The sequence below is a fragment of the Pelobates fuscus genome, chromosome 2, assembly GCF_036172605.1.
Source record: "Pelobates fuscus isolate aPelFus1 chromosome 2, aPelFus1.pri, whole genome shotgun sequence".
NCBI lineage: Eukaryota > Metazoa > Chordata > Amphibia > Anura > Pelobatidae > Pelobates > Pelobates fuscus.
The window spans coordinates 279,193,230-279,211,168 of NC_086318.1; the positions used below are offsets into that span (position 1 = coordinate 279,193,230).

Below are 17,939 nucleotides of genomic sequence, written 5' to 3' on the forward strand. Positions count from 1 at the left end.
GTTGATGATATATTTGTGAGTAGGGCCTGTGTGGTGTCCCTTTCTTCCTCCAAGTCTGTCACTCTGAGGTTTAACTGGCGGACTTCCGAGCCTATCGCCTCCATTTTTTTGTGGAATGTGGCCTCCAGCTTACCCATCAAGTTTTGAAGGTCGTGTTGCATGTTGTACATATCATTTTTTGAAGGTAAGTTCTTTAGGATGGTTTTTATATCAGCGTCAAACGTTATATCTGCCGAGGTGTGCGAGATTTCTGAAGCTGAGGGACTAGTGGGTTGCGGTTCGGTTTCCGCCATTACGTTAGTCGTGGTCGCGGCCTCTTCCTCGCGGTTCGAGTTTTCTTTAAAATATCGGGTCAACGCTCCCGATTTGGTAGTGGGAGTTTTCCCGGGATGTCCATGAGATGGACCCTGCTTCTTGTGGTTGCCCATGTTTGTTTTATGTCTCCGATTAGTGTGGATTGGAATACGGGTCCGCTGGAGCTAATCTAGTGTGCGTCCATTCAGCTCTGCTGTCGGCCACGCCCCCGGACAATACTATGTTGAGGACACTAAATCCTTTAATTGGACAAGTAGTTACTGATTGTGGTAAAACTATGCTGTCTTTGTCCACCCTGGCAGATAGGCAGGGATATTATACAGGTATTCCATATACATTCATTAATAGTAATTGGACATTAGACTTATGAACAAGTGCTATTGTGTGATGTGACGGCACCCCGGGTATGAGAAGGGGTTAACCCTGTCAAAAGATGTTCTTTCCCCCAAGCCTGAAGTCTGCTACTGAATAATCCCAAGCGCTGAACAGGAACCTTGAAGAAATATCCCCCCAAGCACGAGACGAGGCTCTGTGTTGAGGGTCAAGCATGAACTGGTTTAATAAGTGCCACAGGCTGGCTTTTATGCAGGTTGAAAGGCAAATCTGCTAATCTGGTGACTCTGTCCCTCTGGTCACTATTCTCCAACCCTCGATTGTCAGCTGAATATTCAGGGAAGAATTATGGAAGCATTATAACGAGACAAGTTGCTTTCCAAAAGTCTTCTGACCATGTGTTCAGAATGTTCTATATTTATACAGTACTTGTCACGAATATTGGTTACAAAAGGTTATAAAAAGGTGACACAAGATACATAAAAGATGAAGTAGTTTCCGCTGTTACGTTCAATATTCAATAATCTATTCTTACAAAATATCACATGTACATTGTGGTTAAGCACATCCTTTTACATATAAACTGTTATAGCTTGTGACTTCCTTTCAGTTATGTTTTGTAAGCGGTTCTGCAAAAGAGCTTGCTACTACATTTACAAAATAATTCAACTCATACAATACTGACAGATTAATTTTTAAATTCCTTCATTTCCTCCTCTTTGAGCAATATTTTGCTCATACCCTATTTAAGAAGTCCTGGTCAGACAACTTAGCCATCTGCCATGGTATATTCAGGATTGCTAGCCAATCCTGCAGGTCTTTCATTATGTCTTCTGCCACTATTCCCATAGCATAGGACTAGGCATCTGACCAGTACCATAAACTTATAGATATGTATCAGCATGTTTACCATTGCTTCGGTTATGTGTATACATTTGGAGATACTCATCATAGGAAGCTGGGGATTTTACAGGAACAGTGTTGCATGCATGTTTGTAAATGCAGAATACAATAATGTTAAAAATAGCATAAACAAGTAGAGCAAAGACCAGAACCATAACAATAATTATTGCAATATTCTTTAGCCAGTCTAGGATACTGTCAAACTTAAACCAATCTGCCCATGGGTGATCAATACCTGAATTCCTCTTCATTTCTATGGACAAGTCTTCCAATTTCTTTATAGCTAGGGTTACTTTACCATTAGGGCCAGTGTTTTCTGGAATATAGGTACAACAAACATCAGAGTCAAGTAATTTACAGACTCCTCCCTTTTCTGCTAAAATCATATCAAGGGCCATTCTATTCTGGAAAGTCATTTGTGAGGTAGCCTGCAATTGTTCAGCAAGACCTTGTAATGCATCTTGTGTGTAATTTACAAATCTTTGCTGATTATATATATATATATATATATATATATATATATATATATATATATATATAATCCAGTTAACATTCTTGTTAGCTGTTATAATGGGAAAAAAATGATTCAAATCCTGCTGCCACCTCATCTCTAGCTTTAAATTCATTAGGGACCCCTCTTGGAATACCAATGGCATCTAGATAGATATGTGGGTCAAAACTACCTTGTGGGGATTCCCTTTTCCTTCTTGTGGAATCAGTTACAACCTTAGTTTCAGGGAGAGAGTCGCCAATATATATGGAGGGGCATGATTATTTTAGCTGGGGCACATTCTCCTCTCCAGGGGGTGGGGAGTCTAGAGCGTATTTTCATATCTCCACATATCCAATAAATGTCTCCCACAGATTGTGTTTGATTCACTAAGGTAATATTACTGTAGGCGGAGCAGAATCCTGAAGAGAAGTTATCAAATTGTTTACCCACCTTACCATCATTATTTCCCTGAAAAAAAGTATAATTACCAGGGTATACTGAGACAGCATCATTTAATTTAAACTTGGGTTCACCAATAGGGTGATCCCTCTTCCATTCTCCACATCCTGTAGTATTAACAGTGGTACCTGTAAACGAGCTTAGGAAGCATTCCCAGTACTTATCAGGGACATGTAAGGGTATGATCCTAGATGAGGTCTGGCACTACCACATACATAACAGTTTGACCTGTTATTGGAATGGGTATTATATCTCATCCATTCTAGCCATAGGTTTGTATCTGTATACCCTGTTTCTAGGGCTACATTATCTTTAAACGTGGGATCTGCTATGGCCATCATATCACCAAGGGTTTGAATGTGGGGCTTTAGAGGATTAACAAGGCCGCTTTCCCATTCTGAGGAGTTCCACATATCTTTTAACTGGAATTTTCCTCGATTACCTCCAATACCTCCTCTTAAAAAGGTACTGAGAATATAAATCTCCAGGACTGGGGTTTTCAATATTTAAGGTAAATTTCATGGTGTGCCCAGTATGCCCTATAGGGGTGCATGAACCTGGCTTTGTTAGGGTCATTCTAGCCAAGAGAGACTTCCCATTCTTATCCTTTTTATCTAATGCATTCTGTGGCTTATAACCCCAATCTGTCCCGGTGTTCCATCCAACTGAGCCCCAATAATCACAATTGTTTCCCCTCTTTGAGCAATATATTGCTCATATTATCGGTTAACATTCTCCCAGGACAGAGAAATTTCCACATTATGGCATTCACAAGCAATCATGTGGTCTACAAGAAACAGAAACTCAGCAACAAAAAAAAACACAAAAAAAAACACCTAATACTTTTGCAGACAGATATATAGAAAATGGATGTTTAAGACAAAATGGAACTTGGGCTTATAGCAAATATATTATTGCACAACCAGGACCTTGCATCCTATATCTTTTAACCATTTCCCTATTCCAAAGGTCCAGTCAAAACCAGTCATAGCCTCAGGCAGTTCCTCAAAACATGGGAATCCATCCTTGGCACACTCAACATATATCAAAAACACACATAGTACATCCATCCCTGGGTCAGCTAACACTTCCTCTCGCTCTGGCTAACTCTACAAAAATAAAAATAATTCAATAGTTCAGCATAGTTCAGAAAAATAGAATATTACAGAACCAGCGGTATTAGACAGCACTGCACCTTCAGGACTTTCCAGGTTCTTGCGTGCAAATTTTATGTCCTCATAAATAAGTATCTCAGTTTCTTCGGCCTGCATGGATAATGACCAAACAGATGTAATTGCAAAATACTTATTGCATGATCAGCCATAGAGATTGGTGTGTAGTCCCAGAAATCAGGTGGCACAAACACTCCAGGACGGTCTATACAATCATACAAACACAAGGATCAATACAACATTAATTAATTCCATAGGCTAAAACTTAAATTAGAGATTAAGGTTAAACTCTTAATTTGTGTAACATGTACTTCTCTTATATTTGCTTATATTTTATGCAATCTGTCTTCTATGAAGTTTTACATAGTGAGTTTAGCACTCACTCTATAGAAATGTTTGTTAGGATGAATATTAAAACACTAACATAGGGCGTGGCTAACCGCCGAGAGGAATGGACGTGTGATCCCTTCGCTCCGGCTTCACGGGTCGCAATCCGACTCCATCCACCACAATCAGGCGGTAAAAACGCACAAGTTTACGAGATGGCACAGCAGAGAGGGAAGAAGGCTGCCTCTAAGGCAGAAAAACGTAATTTTTTCGGCACTAAAACGCACCATGAGACGGAGGAGGCTCAGGCCTTGTCTCAAAATGGCGGCCGTGTCATAGAGAGCCCAGAGGAAGGAGAGACAAACGCTACAGGGGATCCTGATAAACTCACAAAGAGTTATTTACAACAAGCCCTGGACACCCTGTCAAGCAAACTCATCTCATCCTGGCAGCACACAGCGGATTCACTAAGGAAAGACATGCAAGAACTTAGTAAGCGCACCTCTCACATGGAGAACAAAATGGCGGAATTTGCTACAGCACATAATGACATAGCCTCACATGTGGAACAACTGGAGCAAAAACTGCTAACTACAGAAAACAAAATCACAGATCTAGAGGATCGCGCCCGCAGGAACAACCTGCGCATCAGAGGGATTCCTGAAGATGTTGTTCCGGAGAACCTGCAAACGTATGTAAGAGGTGTGTTTCACACCTATGCACCAGATATACCTGCCGACATGTTACTCGTAGACAGGGTACACCGTCTGCCCAGACCTAAGTTCCTACCAGTGACTGCCCCACGCGACGTGCTACTGAGTGCATTATTTTCACATTAAAGAGCATATCCTGAGAGCGAGCAGAAATAAAGCGACACCGCTGGAAAATTATCCCAACTTGCAGATTTTTGCTGACCTTTCAGCGTCGACCTTGCGAAGAAGAAAATAATTTGCACAAGTGGCTAATTCCTTGAGAGAGCATGGCCTCAGATTCCGATGGGGTTTCCCTACCAAAATGTTGGTGACAAAGGACAGCACCACTCAAGTCATAACCTCACCTGAAGATGGACTGCGCAAACTGCAAGCATGGGGACTCATGGACCGCGGACAAGACTGCGGCTCTTCACCTTCCAAACGTCTTCAGCTGGACTGGCAAAAGGCATAAGCTGCTAGACATTCGCAAGTATAATGATTGTCATATGTACGCAATTGCAAAGTCATCAAGGACTGACATTAGGTCTCAGATCGATCACACGTGTTTGGTTTCTTTAACACGTTAAGTTACACAGTCTTGCATACAGTATCTAGACAATTGTGTTAAATATGCTACTGTAAGTGCCTGACATCCCCAAATAATGCATGGCCTGTCTATTCAGGGACACACTAATCTCAAGGGACCATACAGTTTAATAATGGTTAAAGAAGGGCCATCTGGCACCTAAGGGACAAGCCAATGTTTACACAAAGTATGGTTGTATACAATAAGGTGTGACTCTGTGACAGTACATTTATAAGTGTTGTAATTACGTGCGTTTATACTTAGTATAATTAGTTACACAGTTTGAATAATGCATCTGGGTAAATGTGTTCAATAGGCTCCTGTTAATGCCTGATATTTCCAGATATTACATGACCTGTCTACCCCAGTACACACCATTTTAAGGGGACATGTGGTTCAATATTATTTACAGAAGGGCCCTCTGGCGCCTAAAGAAGGAGACAACTCCTACACAAGGTATTACTATATATCATAGGGAATGAAGTGTGACAGTACACTCATAGGTGTTACAATTATGAGTGGCTATTTAAGTATGTCGCGTCACAAGATCTTGTAACTAATACCTAGGTAAAATATTAAATAGGCCTCAACAATCGCCTGCTATCCCCAGATATTACCTACCTAACCAGGTACACACCACTCTTAAGGGGGCTATATAGTTTCAGAATGTTTAAAGAAGAGCCTCTGGTACCTGAAGAATAGGGAAGCACTTAAACAAAGCATTTTTTACATATATCATGACGTGTAACTGCGACAGTACAATCATGGATGTTTGCAATAGTGTGTAACCTTGTCTAATCTCGTTCAACCTAATGCTAATTACCTTCACATTGGAATTGAACAATACTTTCTAGATAAATTGCAAAATTGTTGTTTTATTGATGTTTGCCTCACTCAAATATGTTTAACCGTCTACAGGTTTCAGAGATAGAGAAAGACCCATAGCCACGATACGGAAACATGGCAGTTTCCAATTCTACCCCCATGGTACTCACCTCCAGTACCAAGTTTTATCTTTGTATATATTTGGTTTTGTTTACCCCCCAGTTTAGGTTATCCTATACCCCCACCCCTAGTCCCAAATGGGCGCGACAGCCCAAGCTACTGTTTATATCATTTTGGAATACCATCATTTCTGCAGAAGTAGTCCTCCATCATTTCATGGTCACTAATAAGCACGAAAGAGAGAAAAAGGGAAGAAGAAATCAGCCCAGTATCAGTCGCAAATGTTATATATTAGCCCATTATGAAAATACACTCTCATAATGTAAGGGGCTTAAATACCCCTCACAAGCGTAGGATCCTTCTAGAGGAAATTAAGAAAGCTAAAGTAGACATTGTGTGCCTTCAGGAGACACATTTTGTACGTGGGAGAGTGCCAGAGTTTGGGAAACAGGACTATCCAATACAATATCACACAACTTACTCATCCAAAACTAGAGGAGTGTCATTCTTATTTCACAAATCGCTCACCTTTGAGTTACTAAGTGTTAAAACAGACGCCCAAGGTCGATACTTAATATTACACTGTCACATCAATAATGCCACATATATCTTAGTGGGCATATACAGCCCTAACTCCAATCAACACAATTTCCTATATAAGGTGTTGAGCAAACTACCCCAACAGGCTACAGCTGCTACCATAATATGTGGATATATAAATCATATTCTCCAGCCGACTATGGACACAACAGTGTCTCCTAACACCCCTAGGTATAGATCTCTAGTGACACAATGTAAAGCCATTACTAAGCTGCTATTAGAACATAATCTCTACGACATATGGCGAACGACACATCCAAATGAAAAAAACTATACTTTTCATTCCAAAGTACACGGAACATACTCTCGAATAGATCTAATCTTAGTTTCTAAAGATATGCTGTCCTCCTCAGTACAAAGTAGCATAGGGGACATAGTGTGGTCGGACCACGCCCCACTGACTCTCACGACCCTAGATACAGAGGGAAAGCCCCATGGCGATTGAATGATACACTCCTAAACACATTTTCCTTCAAGAAGGAAATGGAAGCCGAAATAGAAGAATATTTCAAACTGAATAACCAGCCCGAAATCTCACCCACTACAACTTGGCAAGCCCATAAAGCAGTCCTTAGAGGCCACCTTATAAGTAGAGCGTCCTTTCTTAATCAAACTTCCCAAAAATTACATCTCACATTATTGACTAAACTACGTGACCTAAACTCCGCACAGCTCTAAAAACCCAGTCAAGAACTTACCGCAGAAATTGAACAAGTTACCAAATCACTAAATGACCTCCTGCTTCACAAAACAGCACGTACTTTGCAAGCACTTAAACTAAAACATTATACTCAGGGAAACAGAGCGGGGAAAAAATTAGCATCGCTATTAAGGCAGCAATTATCACACTCAAAAATCCCATACATGCTTACCAATACGGGAAGAAGAGTATACGATCCTCTAGACATAAACGCTGAAACAGCGTCCTATTACCAAAATCTATATAATCTAGTGGAGGACCCACACACACATCAACCGACACAAAAAGAAATATATAATTTCCTCTCACAGATACAGTTATCAAAGCTAACACAACAACAGAAAGATTCCCTGATCGCACCGATCACACTGCAAGAGCTACAACAAACTATCCGTTCACTCCCCACTGGGAAATCACCCGGACCGGACGGCTTCACCAACCACTACTATAAGGTCTTTTCGCAAACCCTTTGCCCCCACCTACTACGCACACTGAACCACATTGTAGATACAGGGGTGATGCCGCCAGAGATGCTCTTAGCCCATATTGCCACGCTGCCAAAACCCGGAAAACCACCCACCCAACCCAAAAATCTTAGACCCATCTCGCTATTAAATACGGACACGAAAATCTTGGCCAAAATTTACGCGAATCGAGTAGCGAACCTTGTCCCTTTCATCACGCATCCAGACCAAGTGGGGTTTGTGCGCGGACGGCAGGGATCAGATGGTACCAGGAAACTTCACAGCCTTCTTTACAGTCGGGTGTCCCCCGGTGAACCCAGGGTCTTTATGTCTCTGGACGCCGAGAAGGCGTTCGACAGGCTGCATTGGAATTTTCTGAGAACAGTCCTCCAAAAATTTGAATTTCCACAACAATTCCTGTCTCTAATCTCGGCATTATACTCCAACCCATCAGCACAGGTGACGAATGGAGGCTTTGTATCTAAGACGTTCCATATCACAAATGGAACGAGGCAAGGATGCCCGTTATCCCCAGCCCTCTACATTCTAGCACTAGAACCATTAGCCCAAGCCATAAGGAACAGCAGTCATATGTGTGGGGTGCCACTCGGACATCAGACACATAAAATCACGATGCTTGCGGATGACGTTATGCTCTCCTTAACGGACCCAGCCACATCCATCCCTGCATTACAGACCACCTTACAGCAATACAGCAGGTGTTCTTACTATAAATTAAATGAAGCCAAAACACAAGCAATGTGCTTGCACGCAACCACAGCACTACACACAACCTTAAAACAGAAATACACATATGAATGGAGACAGGATTATTTGACCTTTTTGGGCATACAGTTCACTAAATTAGAGAGGAATTTACATCGGGAAAACTATGGCAAACTTCTCACATCCATCAAACAACAATTAATGAGCTGGAAAGGAAAATGCATATCATGGATAGGTAGAATAGCTGTAGTGAAGATGAAAACGCTCCCAAGGCTGCAATATCTATTTCGTACCTTACAAATTAGTTTACCTAAGAAATTCATTCAAGAAGCACAGAGATTAATTAACGCCTTTGTCTGGTCCAACAAGAAACCCAGAATAGCAGCCCAAACTATGCACCTAGCAAATAAACATGGGGGAATGGGCCTACCAAACATACTTACCTACTATAGATCGGCCATTCTTGCTCCACTGTTAATTGAGACGCAACAACACGACCATCCAACCCCCTGGGTAACAATAGAAGTAGAATTCACGGGAGGCCAACGAATTACGCATTTAGCCTGGACACCACCATGCCTCCGTAAAAAAATCAAAGATATGTCACCACTTACGAAAACAACAATACGGGAATGGGATAGATTTCACAGAGAACAAGGACTAAATGAGACCCTCTCCCCCGCTTTACCTCTAGACACCTTTTATGGATTAATACCTTCACTAAACATGACATCCTGGAAAAGCAGGGGACTAAAACATTTACACCAACTGTTTGACCAGGGAGGAATAATCCCATTTGAACGACTACAAGATAACTTTCACTTACCTAATACAACAGGGTTCGCACATAGACAGATCTGCTCTTGGTTACAAAAACATAAAACCATTTTACCGACAGGCGACAGATGGGAGAATCTAACAACACTGGAACGCCTTAGCACACAGACAAACAAATCAACTAAGCTTAAATCAACACTGTATAATATCCATCACCAGAAGCAGGATCCACACACACTCCACTTTGTGAAAGCATGGGAATTAGACTTGGGTAGAAAGCTAACCAGCGTGCAGTGGTCTTATATTATGACTGCAAACAAGAAATTCACACTCAACACAGCCCATCTAGAGATAACAAGGAAGTTGCTCTATCGATGGTACCTAGTACCGTCTCGTCTACAACGCATACAACCCCAGCACACAGGGATGTGTTGGAGGTGCAATTCAACTAGGGGTACTATGATACATGTATGGTGGGAATGTAGTGCCCTGAGCTCATTGTGGAAAGCCACAAAGATCCTAATAAAAGACGTGACAGGAGTGGCTCTAGCAAACGCCCCGGAGCATTACCTTCTACAGTACTTACCACTCGATATTGCAAAATCCGCAAGATATCTAATATATCACATAGTACTAGCAGTTCTGATGCACATCAGTAGAAACTGGCAACAACAAACGGTCCCCCACATCCAGAGCTGTATAACACAAATTGAAGAAACAAAAAAAATTTGAGAAGATGGCCAGATCTAATAGCCTTCCGCAAAAATTCTGGATAGAGGCGTGGGAAACCTGGGATAGATATCAACAGCGACAAAAATAGTTCATCCCCCTCCTTGATCGCACTATACAATATCACAAAGCATAAAGGCTTAGAACTGAAAGAGTGAACTCTCAGGTAGATGCAACTGAAATTATAATTGATCCGATATATAAGATAATGAGTAAACTTATTTCCCTAAATTTGGAGGGAACTCACGAGGGCACATCAAAGGCCGTGAAGCAGGTCTACGAAAAGAACTATATCACGGGACTATTCCCCCCCCCCCCTCCATCCTTACCCCCTTCTCTCCTCCTCTCAAGTTTCCCCTTTTTCAGACCTTTTCACACCCAAATTGACATATCCCCAGGTTAACGATTACTCAGCATTAGGGCAATGAAACTACTTAAGGTCCAAAATAATTTCTGATCAAATCTATAATAGCAATTTATAAGGAATACTGGTACAATATAATGAACGACAAAGCTTGTAAGAAGTAAATTAATATGTATTGTAATATGTACTATGCAATATTAATCCAAGCAACACTTTGTTTAAGTTTGTCATGTATTGTGAAATGTTCATCAGCACCGCAATATACAGATTACAGTATAACCTTGTGATGAAGAAACGGCTGTAATGGTTTGCCCTGTATTAAGCATGTAAACTCTTTTAAGAATGTAAAATCTTCTATAAATTGTCAATAAAAAAAAAAAAACAAAAAAACAAAAAAAAACACTAACATATACATATGGGAATAATTCCCAATACAACTCTGTTCCTAAACTTGAACTTTGGTTTGATACTCAAAATTAATTACTTTAATAATCCCGAATAATTCAATACTCTTGGATTACCACCTAAAACTATATAAAATATTAAAAACATGAACCATCTGTGTATTAGGCTGGGATTGTTGGGTGTGGGTATAGGTTGGAAGCTGTGGTTGGTTTTGAGGAATCTGTGGGGGTGGGTTTGGGCACTCATTTTTCCAGTGACCCTGCTATCCACAATTAGAACAGTGTGTTCCACCAATGCTAAAGTTGCTACCTCTACAAAAGTTAGACCCTTTGACCAAATCCTCTACCTCTGCCTTTATTCCATATGCAGGTTGGCATTACCTAACTCACACCCCCTCTTTGTGTACCACACAGATATAATATTAATAAGCTTTTAAAGGTTGAATGGCTAGTTAAATTGTGTATATAAAGCAAGATTGTCTAGGGGTGTATATATATATATATATATATATTCGACAATGAAAGCATAGCCTTCTTATAGGGCTTGCAATACAGACAGTCTGTGTCATGAGCGTAATGCAGACATGCAGTTAGGTACTTTTCCATTGTTATAATATATTGAAAACACTAAGACCTTGCACATTTTTAAAACTCATATTGCTTCCTGTACCTGGTGCCGTGCAAGGATGTAGTTGGGATATATTTCAAATTGAGTATCAAATGTCTAACCACAAAACTAAATGTTTTACGCTTATCAAGAAAACAAGTTTAACCCGTTAGTGTGTACTTTGGATAGCCTCTTTGCATAATTTGGCTCCTAGTGAGATTATTATATTATTTATTAATCCTCTTCTGGATCTGCAAAATGCTCGTGGGATGTAACAAGCGCTTTTCTTGCTCCAGGAGCGATAGCATACAATTGTTTCATTCTAGCCGGCTGGACAGCATTTCACCTTTTGTAAAAACACTAAATGCTTACGTTAATGATATGCAAATCACTCTGCTAGTTAAACTCCTACACAATGGATAATAAAATACATAAAACACATAACACACCAATTAATTTCAAACCATATAACTCCTACTCAGAATCCAATGTAATATTACACTTCATCTCACAAAACAGACATCTCACAAAACAGACATAGTAGAAACACATAATGGATACCCAGCAGATATACCAATACAGAAAACACATTCATGGGCATGCAACTACACACTCTGTGTCCCTCCTAGGAAACACGGGTAGACACAATATGAAAGCAGTCTTATTTGGCTGGCATTCTTATCAGTATCACTAGAGACAAACTGATTCAAATATAATTTAAAACAACACAGCAATATATAAATTAAACCACTTTCCAGTTAAGCTGCACACTTCACACATTATCACAGTCACCATTTACACAGAATAAACAGTTAACAGCTGTATTCAGAACATATTATTGTAAGGTATACCAATTTTAGTTTGTATTAGAATTATTTTAGGGATTCTTATGTATACATGTTTTTTCTTAATTAACTTCATTACTTTAATCTACTATAGTATTGTGTATAAAGAAAAGATCCATTTATATAGCACGCTCATAACTCAAATATTTGTATGAAACTTCCATTAACTAATCTGAGATGATACTGCATCAACTTAAATCTTCTAGAAATTGAGCAAACATCTGGACCAAATTATACAGACATGGTTTCACCTGAATCTTTCAGAACTCTCAGAGATTTAAACATGTATACTATACCATGTTAAAAGGCATGGCAAACCTTAGACCGGTCAGTCTCAAAGAGCCTTAGCAACACAGGTAGAAACCTTTGTCCATGATCTCTGATTCAGGCTATATACCACAATTTAAAATAACACATATAATGTGAGACATAGATGACACAAAACATATGCAGTAGGCATCTTTAACAATAAAAAGGTTAGCTTACAGTACAAAATGAAGCATGTTTTGGACCGCTAAAAATGTAAATGTTGCTCTCTTATTTACAAACAAAATCATATTTTGCAACAAACACACAGGGCAGGGAAGATGTGCTGATTGGTGTTCTATACAATTAATCCCATTTGGGGAATTAACTTTCAAATACTAATGAAGTGATCTTTTGTCTTAGTATAAAAATACTGAGCTTATCATGCAAACAATGCAACGCATCCCACTCTCATAGAAAGTGTAGTGGGCTTATGGTATTAAAGTAACAATCATACCAGGCACACAGATCCCTTGTAAAATAACTTACAATAAAACAGAGTAATACACTTATACTTCTATGTGACATAAAAAATAAAGCAAAAAGAGTTTAACTATTTCATATCCTTACAGTCAGCACTAATGATAATAAACCTTATCTAAGCATGCAATCCCACTTACTGACACCAAGCTGAAAGGTAAATCTGCTAATCTGGTGACTCAGTCCTTCTGGTCACTATTCTCTAACCCTCGATTGTCAGCTAAATATTCAGGGAAGAATTATGAAGCGTAATAACGAGACAAGTTGCTTTCCAAAAGTCTTCTGACCATGTATTCAGAATGTTCTATATTTATATAGTACTTGTCACGAATATTGGTTACAAAAGGTTACACAAAGGTTACACGAGATACATAAAAGAGGAAGTAGTTTCCGCTGTTACGTTCAATATTCAATAATCTATTCTTACAAAATATCACATGTACATTGTGGTTAAGCACATCCTTTTACATATAAACTGTTATAGCTTGTGACTTCCTTTCAGTTATGTTTTGTAAGCGGTTCTGCAAAATAGCTTGCTACTACATTTACAAAATAATTAAACTTATACAATACTGACAGATTAATTGTTTAAATTCCTTCACAGGTCCTCCAGCAAGAGATACTTACACAGGGAGCTTATGGAGGATTGGAATACAGTCATAATAGCCAATCAAAAATACAATGTGAAACACTCACACATAAACAGTAAAATCCCTCCTCTCTACCCTGGAGATAATTGGGTTAAGTGGCCATAGTAAACTCAATTATCTCCAGGTACAGAAAATATTCCTAAGTTAAACTGTAACAAAAACACATTAAAATACAGAACTCATATTCTCCATAGGTAGCTTGGATCTGAGCGCTCAATATGTCCAAAAGCGCTCAGATCCCACAAACACAGTCAGATTGCCATGGGGTTTAAGTGTTTTCACAGACTGTTCGGCATACTCTGTTTAGAATCAGTTCCATGGTTTTTAGTCTTTAGGGTCGATCTGGTTCGTGAGTTTAAAAGTACCGAACGGGGGGCGGGGCCTGACTGCTGAACCAAGCAGACGTGTCTACAGAGAGCTCTGGCACAAAGCAGCTTAAAATCAGCCATAACTGACAAAAAACGTGGAATTTGGGGCTCTACACAACTGTGGCCCGCCGCTGAATCGAGTGGGAACTCGTGAAAACCCGCTTTGTAATTTTATATCAAGTTATCCCACATCGTATACATGCGGCCTAGAGCGGACAGAGGCCTAAGGGCCGGGAGAGACGGCCGATCTTCTGACCTGGGGACCTCTCAGAGCAACAACCCTGCTGGCACCCCGCATCCCCCCCCCTGGACCGGTGGGGGTTATCCCGGTCCCCGCTGGGGAAGCTTACATAACTCCTATGAGGGTGTCCTACCGGAACAAAACAGGCAGGCTGAACACAAGATGGCCGCCAAACCACAACCTCCACAGTCTCAGGGGGAATCAGAGCCTCAGACATGGAAAGCCTGCTTCGAGTTGCAGTTTGATCGTGTATGCCGGGAGTTCTGGCAGCGCCTGGAAAGCAGAGCCGCCCTTCGTAACTCACCTGCTGCACCCGTTGGGGGCGAGGTGCCAGCCTATCGATCCGACGCCGGGTCGCAGCTAAACATGGCGGCATACCCACCCCGCTATCGGCCCCATCTCCAAACACCAAAGCATGCCGCAGCAGCTCGACCACACATAACCTCTGCCAAGCCACCTCATTCCCGCCTCCCCGGGAAACTCTATGGAGGAAGGCATATCATCGCCCACAAGCTGCTCTCTCGGTTGGTGCGCTCCAGGCAACAACGAACACAAGCACGAAGAAAGACCAGAGGCCCGGGCCAGAATGGGGAACCTCACTGCCTGTCCGCTGGCAAGAGGCAGATACAAGCAGGCACTTGTGGCTGGGGGCGACCCCATACACTGAAAGAAGGACTCCAGTTTCCCAGTAATTGCAGCCTACACAGGTCCATTCATCGCAAAGTCTGCACACCAGGTTCCGGCAACCGCCGCATAGCGATCAGACATATCCACGCTGGAGTCCCAACAAGCCTGCCACAGAGGTTACAGCACAGGGACTTTACTCAACCCACGCAGGGTATCGGCTGAGGAAGAGTGGGGTCCAGGACTTAATCTCTGGTACCATGCCTTTTCAATCCCCCCATACTGGTACCTAATGAACACTTGTTACGCTTTACTTTCATGTCTCTTTGTTCTCAAAAGCTGGGCTGCACTATGCAAATTGTTTAAGTGATATGTGAAGATCCTAGCTTCACACTGCAGCCTATTTACCCTTTACTGCCTACCCTCCCCACATGTTCTCACACTGAGCCTGTTTTTAGCACAGAAGTCTGCTCACCTCCAGTGGTCACTCGCTCACCTGCCTAATTACTAGACCATACTACTTAGTACCCATGTGTATAGCTTGTAACAAAATGTTTAAAAATACTGTTATTAACACTGCATCAGCGCTGCGTTGATAATCCTGCTTTATAGTTCGAGGCAGCCCTTTTCTACGTTACTTTATTATTCTCGACATAAAAAGAGTTTCACTTAACATGGTATTTAGCACCGCACAGTTAAATACCCGGCGGCAACCAAGCATCAGACCTCACCTAGCTAGCTTATCTTGTTACTTACGCATTCTACCTAATTAATGATTTCCATGTCTGTCGTATTTACTCGTGAACCTCCAGCCTCGTTTCTCAGGCAGATGTGTAACATCCAGCATTTAATATACTGCAGTAGTCTCCTGCACAAGACACCTAACCCACATACATGCTAAACTACTGCGCATTTACTTTACGCTAATGTTAAATGTTTTACTGAGCTTGTTAATACTTAAAAAAAAAATAAATGTGCACACACTCATGCCATTGTTAAACCTGTATGACTTCTTAAGTACGCTGTTGTGGCGTTTGTGAATGACATGTACCTACCTGCACGACAAAAATAAAGAATTAAAAGTACCGAACGCCACTGCGTTCATATGAATCTAAACAAAATAATGCAAGTCTGGAAGTCCCAGCGGTGTTTGTGTGAAACAGTGACTGAAAATAGTTCCATGCGGTCGTAGACAAAACACCGCTGGGCGTTTGATAGTTTAGGATGGCCGCCACGACGACCACCCGGCCGACTGTTCGGGAGATGGAAGTGTCTGCGGTAACACAGTGTGAAAGGGGGTCAAAAAGGTTAACAAGCAGCACACTTCTCTGCTGGTTGGTCAGTCTTTTGGTGATGGCAAGTCGGACAAACCTGTGGCCCGACATTTCTTGGAAAAACAACATCCACTCTCTGCCTTACACTGTGTGGCATTTGACCATGTGCCTATGGCAGCTAGAGGTGGGGATAGAGGGAGACTTCTCTTACAAAGAGAAACCTACTGGATAATGAAACTTGATACCATTTCTCCTAAAGGTCTCAACGAAAAATGTTCATTTATTTATTTTCTATAATTAATCTTCTACTTTTGTGTTAAATAGTAGTCCCCTTTTGGAGATATATATATATATATATATATATATATATATATATATATATATATATATATATATACATGTCCTCTCTATTCAATTATATGGAAAGAAGGAACATTTCTGAGAGTCACTCTTGGGAGTGAGCTGTAGAAATAGTTATTTAAAAAAAAAAAAAAAAAAATGAAAACGTTTTTTAGAGAAAAAGATTCTTTGGATAATTTGAAAATTTCTTTCCTAAATAGATTAAATGCACTCAATAATGTTGATGGCTACAACTATAGACACTCACCTAAGACTATCTACATATCTTAATCCAGAGTGTCTGATATTCACATATCCTGTTATATACTCTTTCCTCTTTCACCTGACTGTCCTCTAGGGGCAGATTAATAATGTTTTGGCACATATAATACACTAATACACCTATTGATGTATATTTACGTCTCATATATCTTTTTGAATATACCACCATTGATTAATAAGGGAATATTCCTCTATAAGATGTCACATGTGTAAATGCTGTTTATACATTATTTAGAAACACTATATTACATAAATATCCTAATGGTTATGCATATGTATTTTCATTCACTTTTGACATAATAGACACATGTTTTCACCTACATATATTTTTATATTTTGTGTGCACTCACAGAGTTTTCACTTTATTGTTTACAAATTTATGTCATTATTATTTTTCTTGATTATTAGTAATTATTTTGAAGGATAATTGTTTTTTATTGTATAATCAGAAGATATGTATAACTGACTGTACTCAGATATTAATATTAATATGTATGATCTGATAGTTCTTTAGTTCATCAGGATTTTCGGCAAGCACTAACGATCGGAATGGTAGAACCCGATGTCACCGAGGGGCTGGCTCTATTTCAGAAGGGAAAGTTCTCCTGACGGTGGCTGAAAACACAGTAGCAACCTAAGCTGAGTGTATCAGCGGTTGCTAAGATACTGTGACGCTACCCGGACATAGACCCAGCCTCCCGATCACATGACGCGGAAGTTCACACCGATGGCAGACATGCGCAACAGCGCTGAGTGCACGCCAAACATCAGAATGAACAGAATACAGCTGGTAAGGTCAGTGACTATTGGTTGATATGTTTCATATGTCCTATATATGTTTGTTTTATGTCATGTAATATGCCTTTGGTGTCCTGCTGAAAGCTCTGATCGGGAGCCGAAACGTCGACCTGACTATATTCACCTAAAATAAATC

The 17,939-nt window shown here is 40.5% G+C and overlaps 1 protein-coding gene across 1 annotated transcript in view; it reads left to right on the forward strand.

The window, feature by feature from the left end:
* The window catches only part of GALNT2 (polypeptide N-acetylgalactosaminyltransferase 2), a 777,588-nt gene that overhangs the window by 355,640 nt on the left and 404,009 nt on the right, over positions 1–17,939 (forward strand). The gene's annotated exons all lie outside the window — the stretch shown is intronic.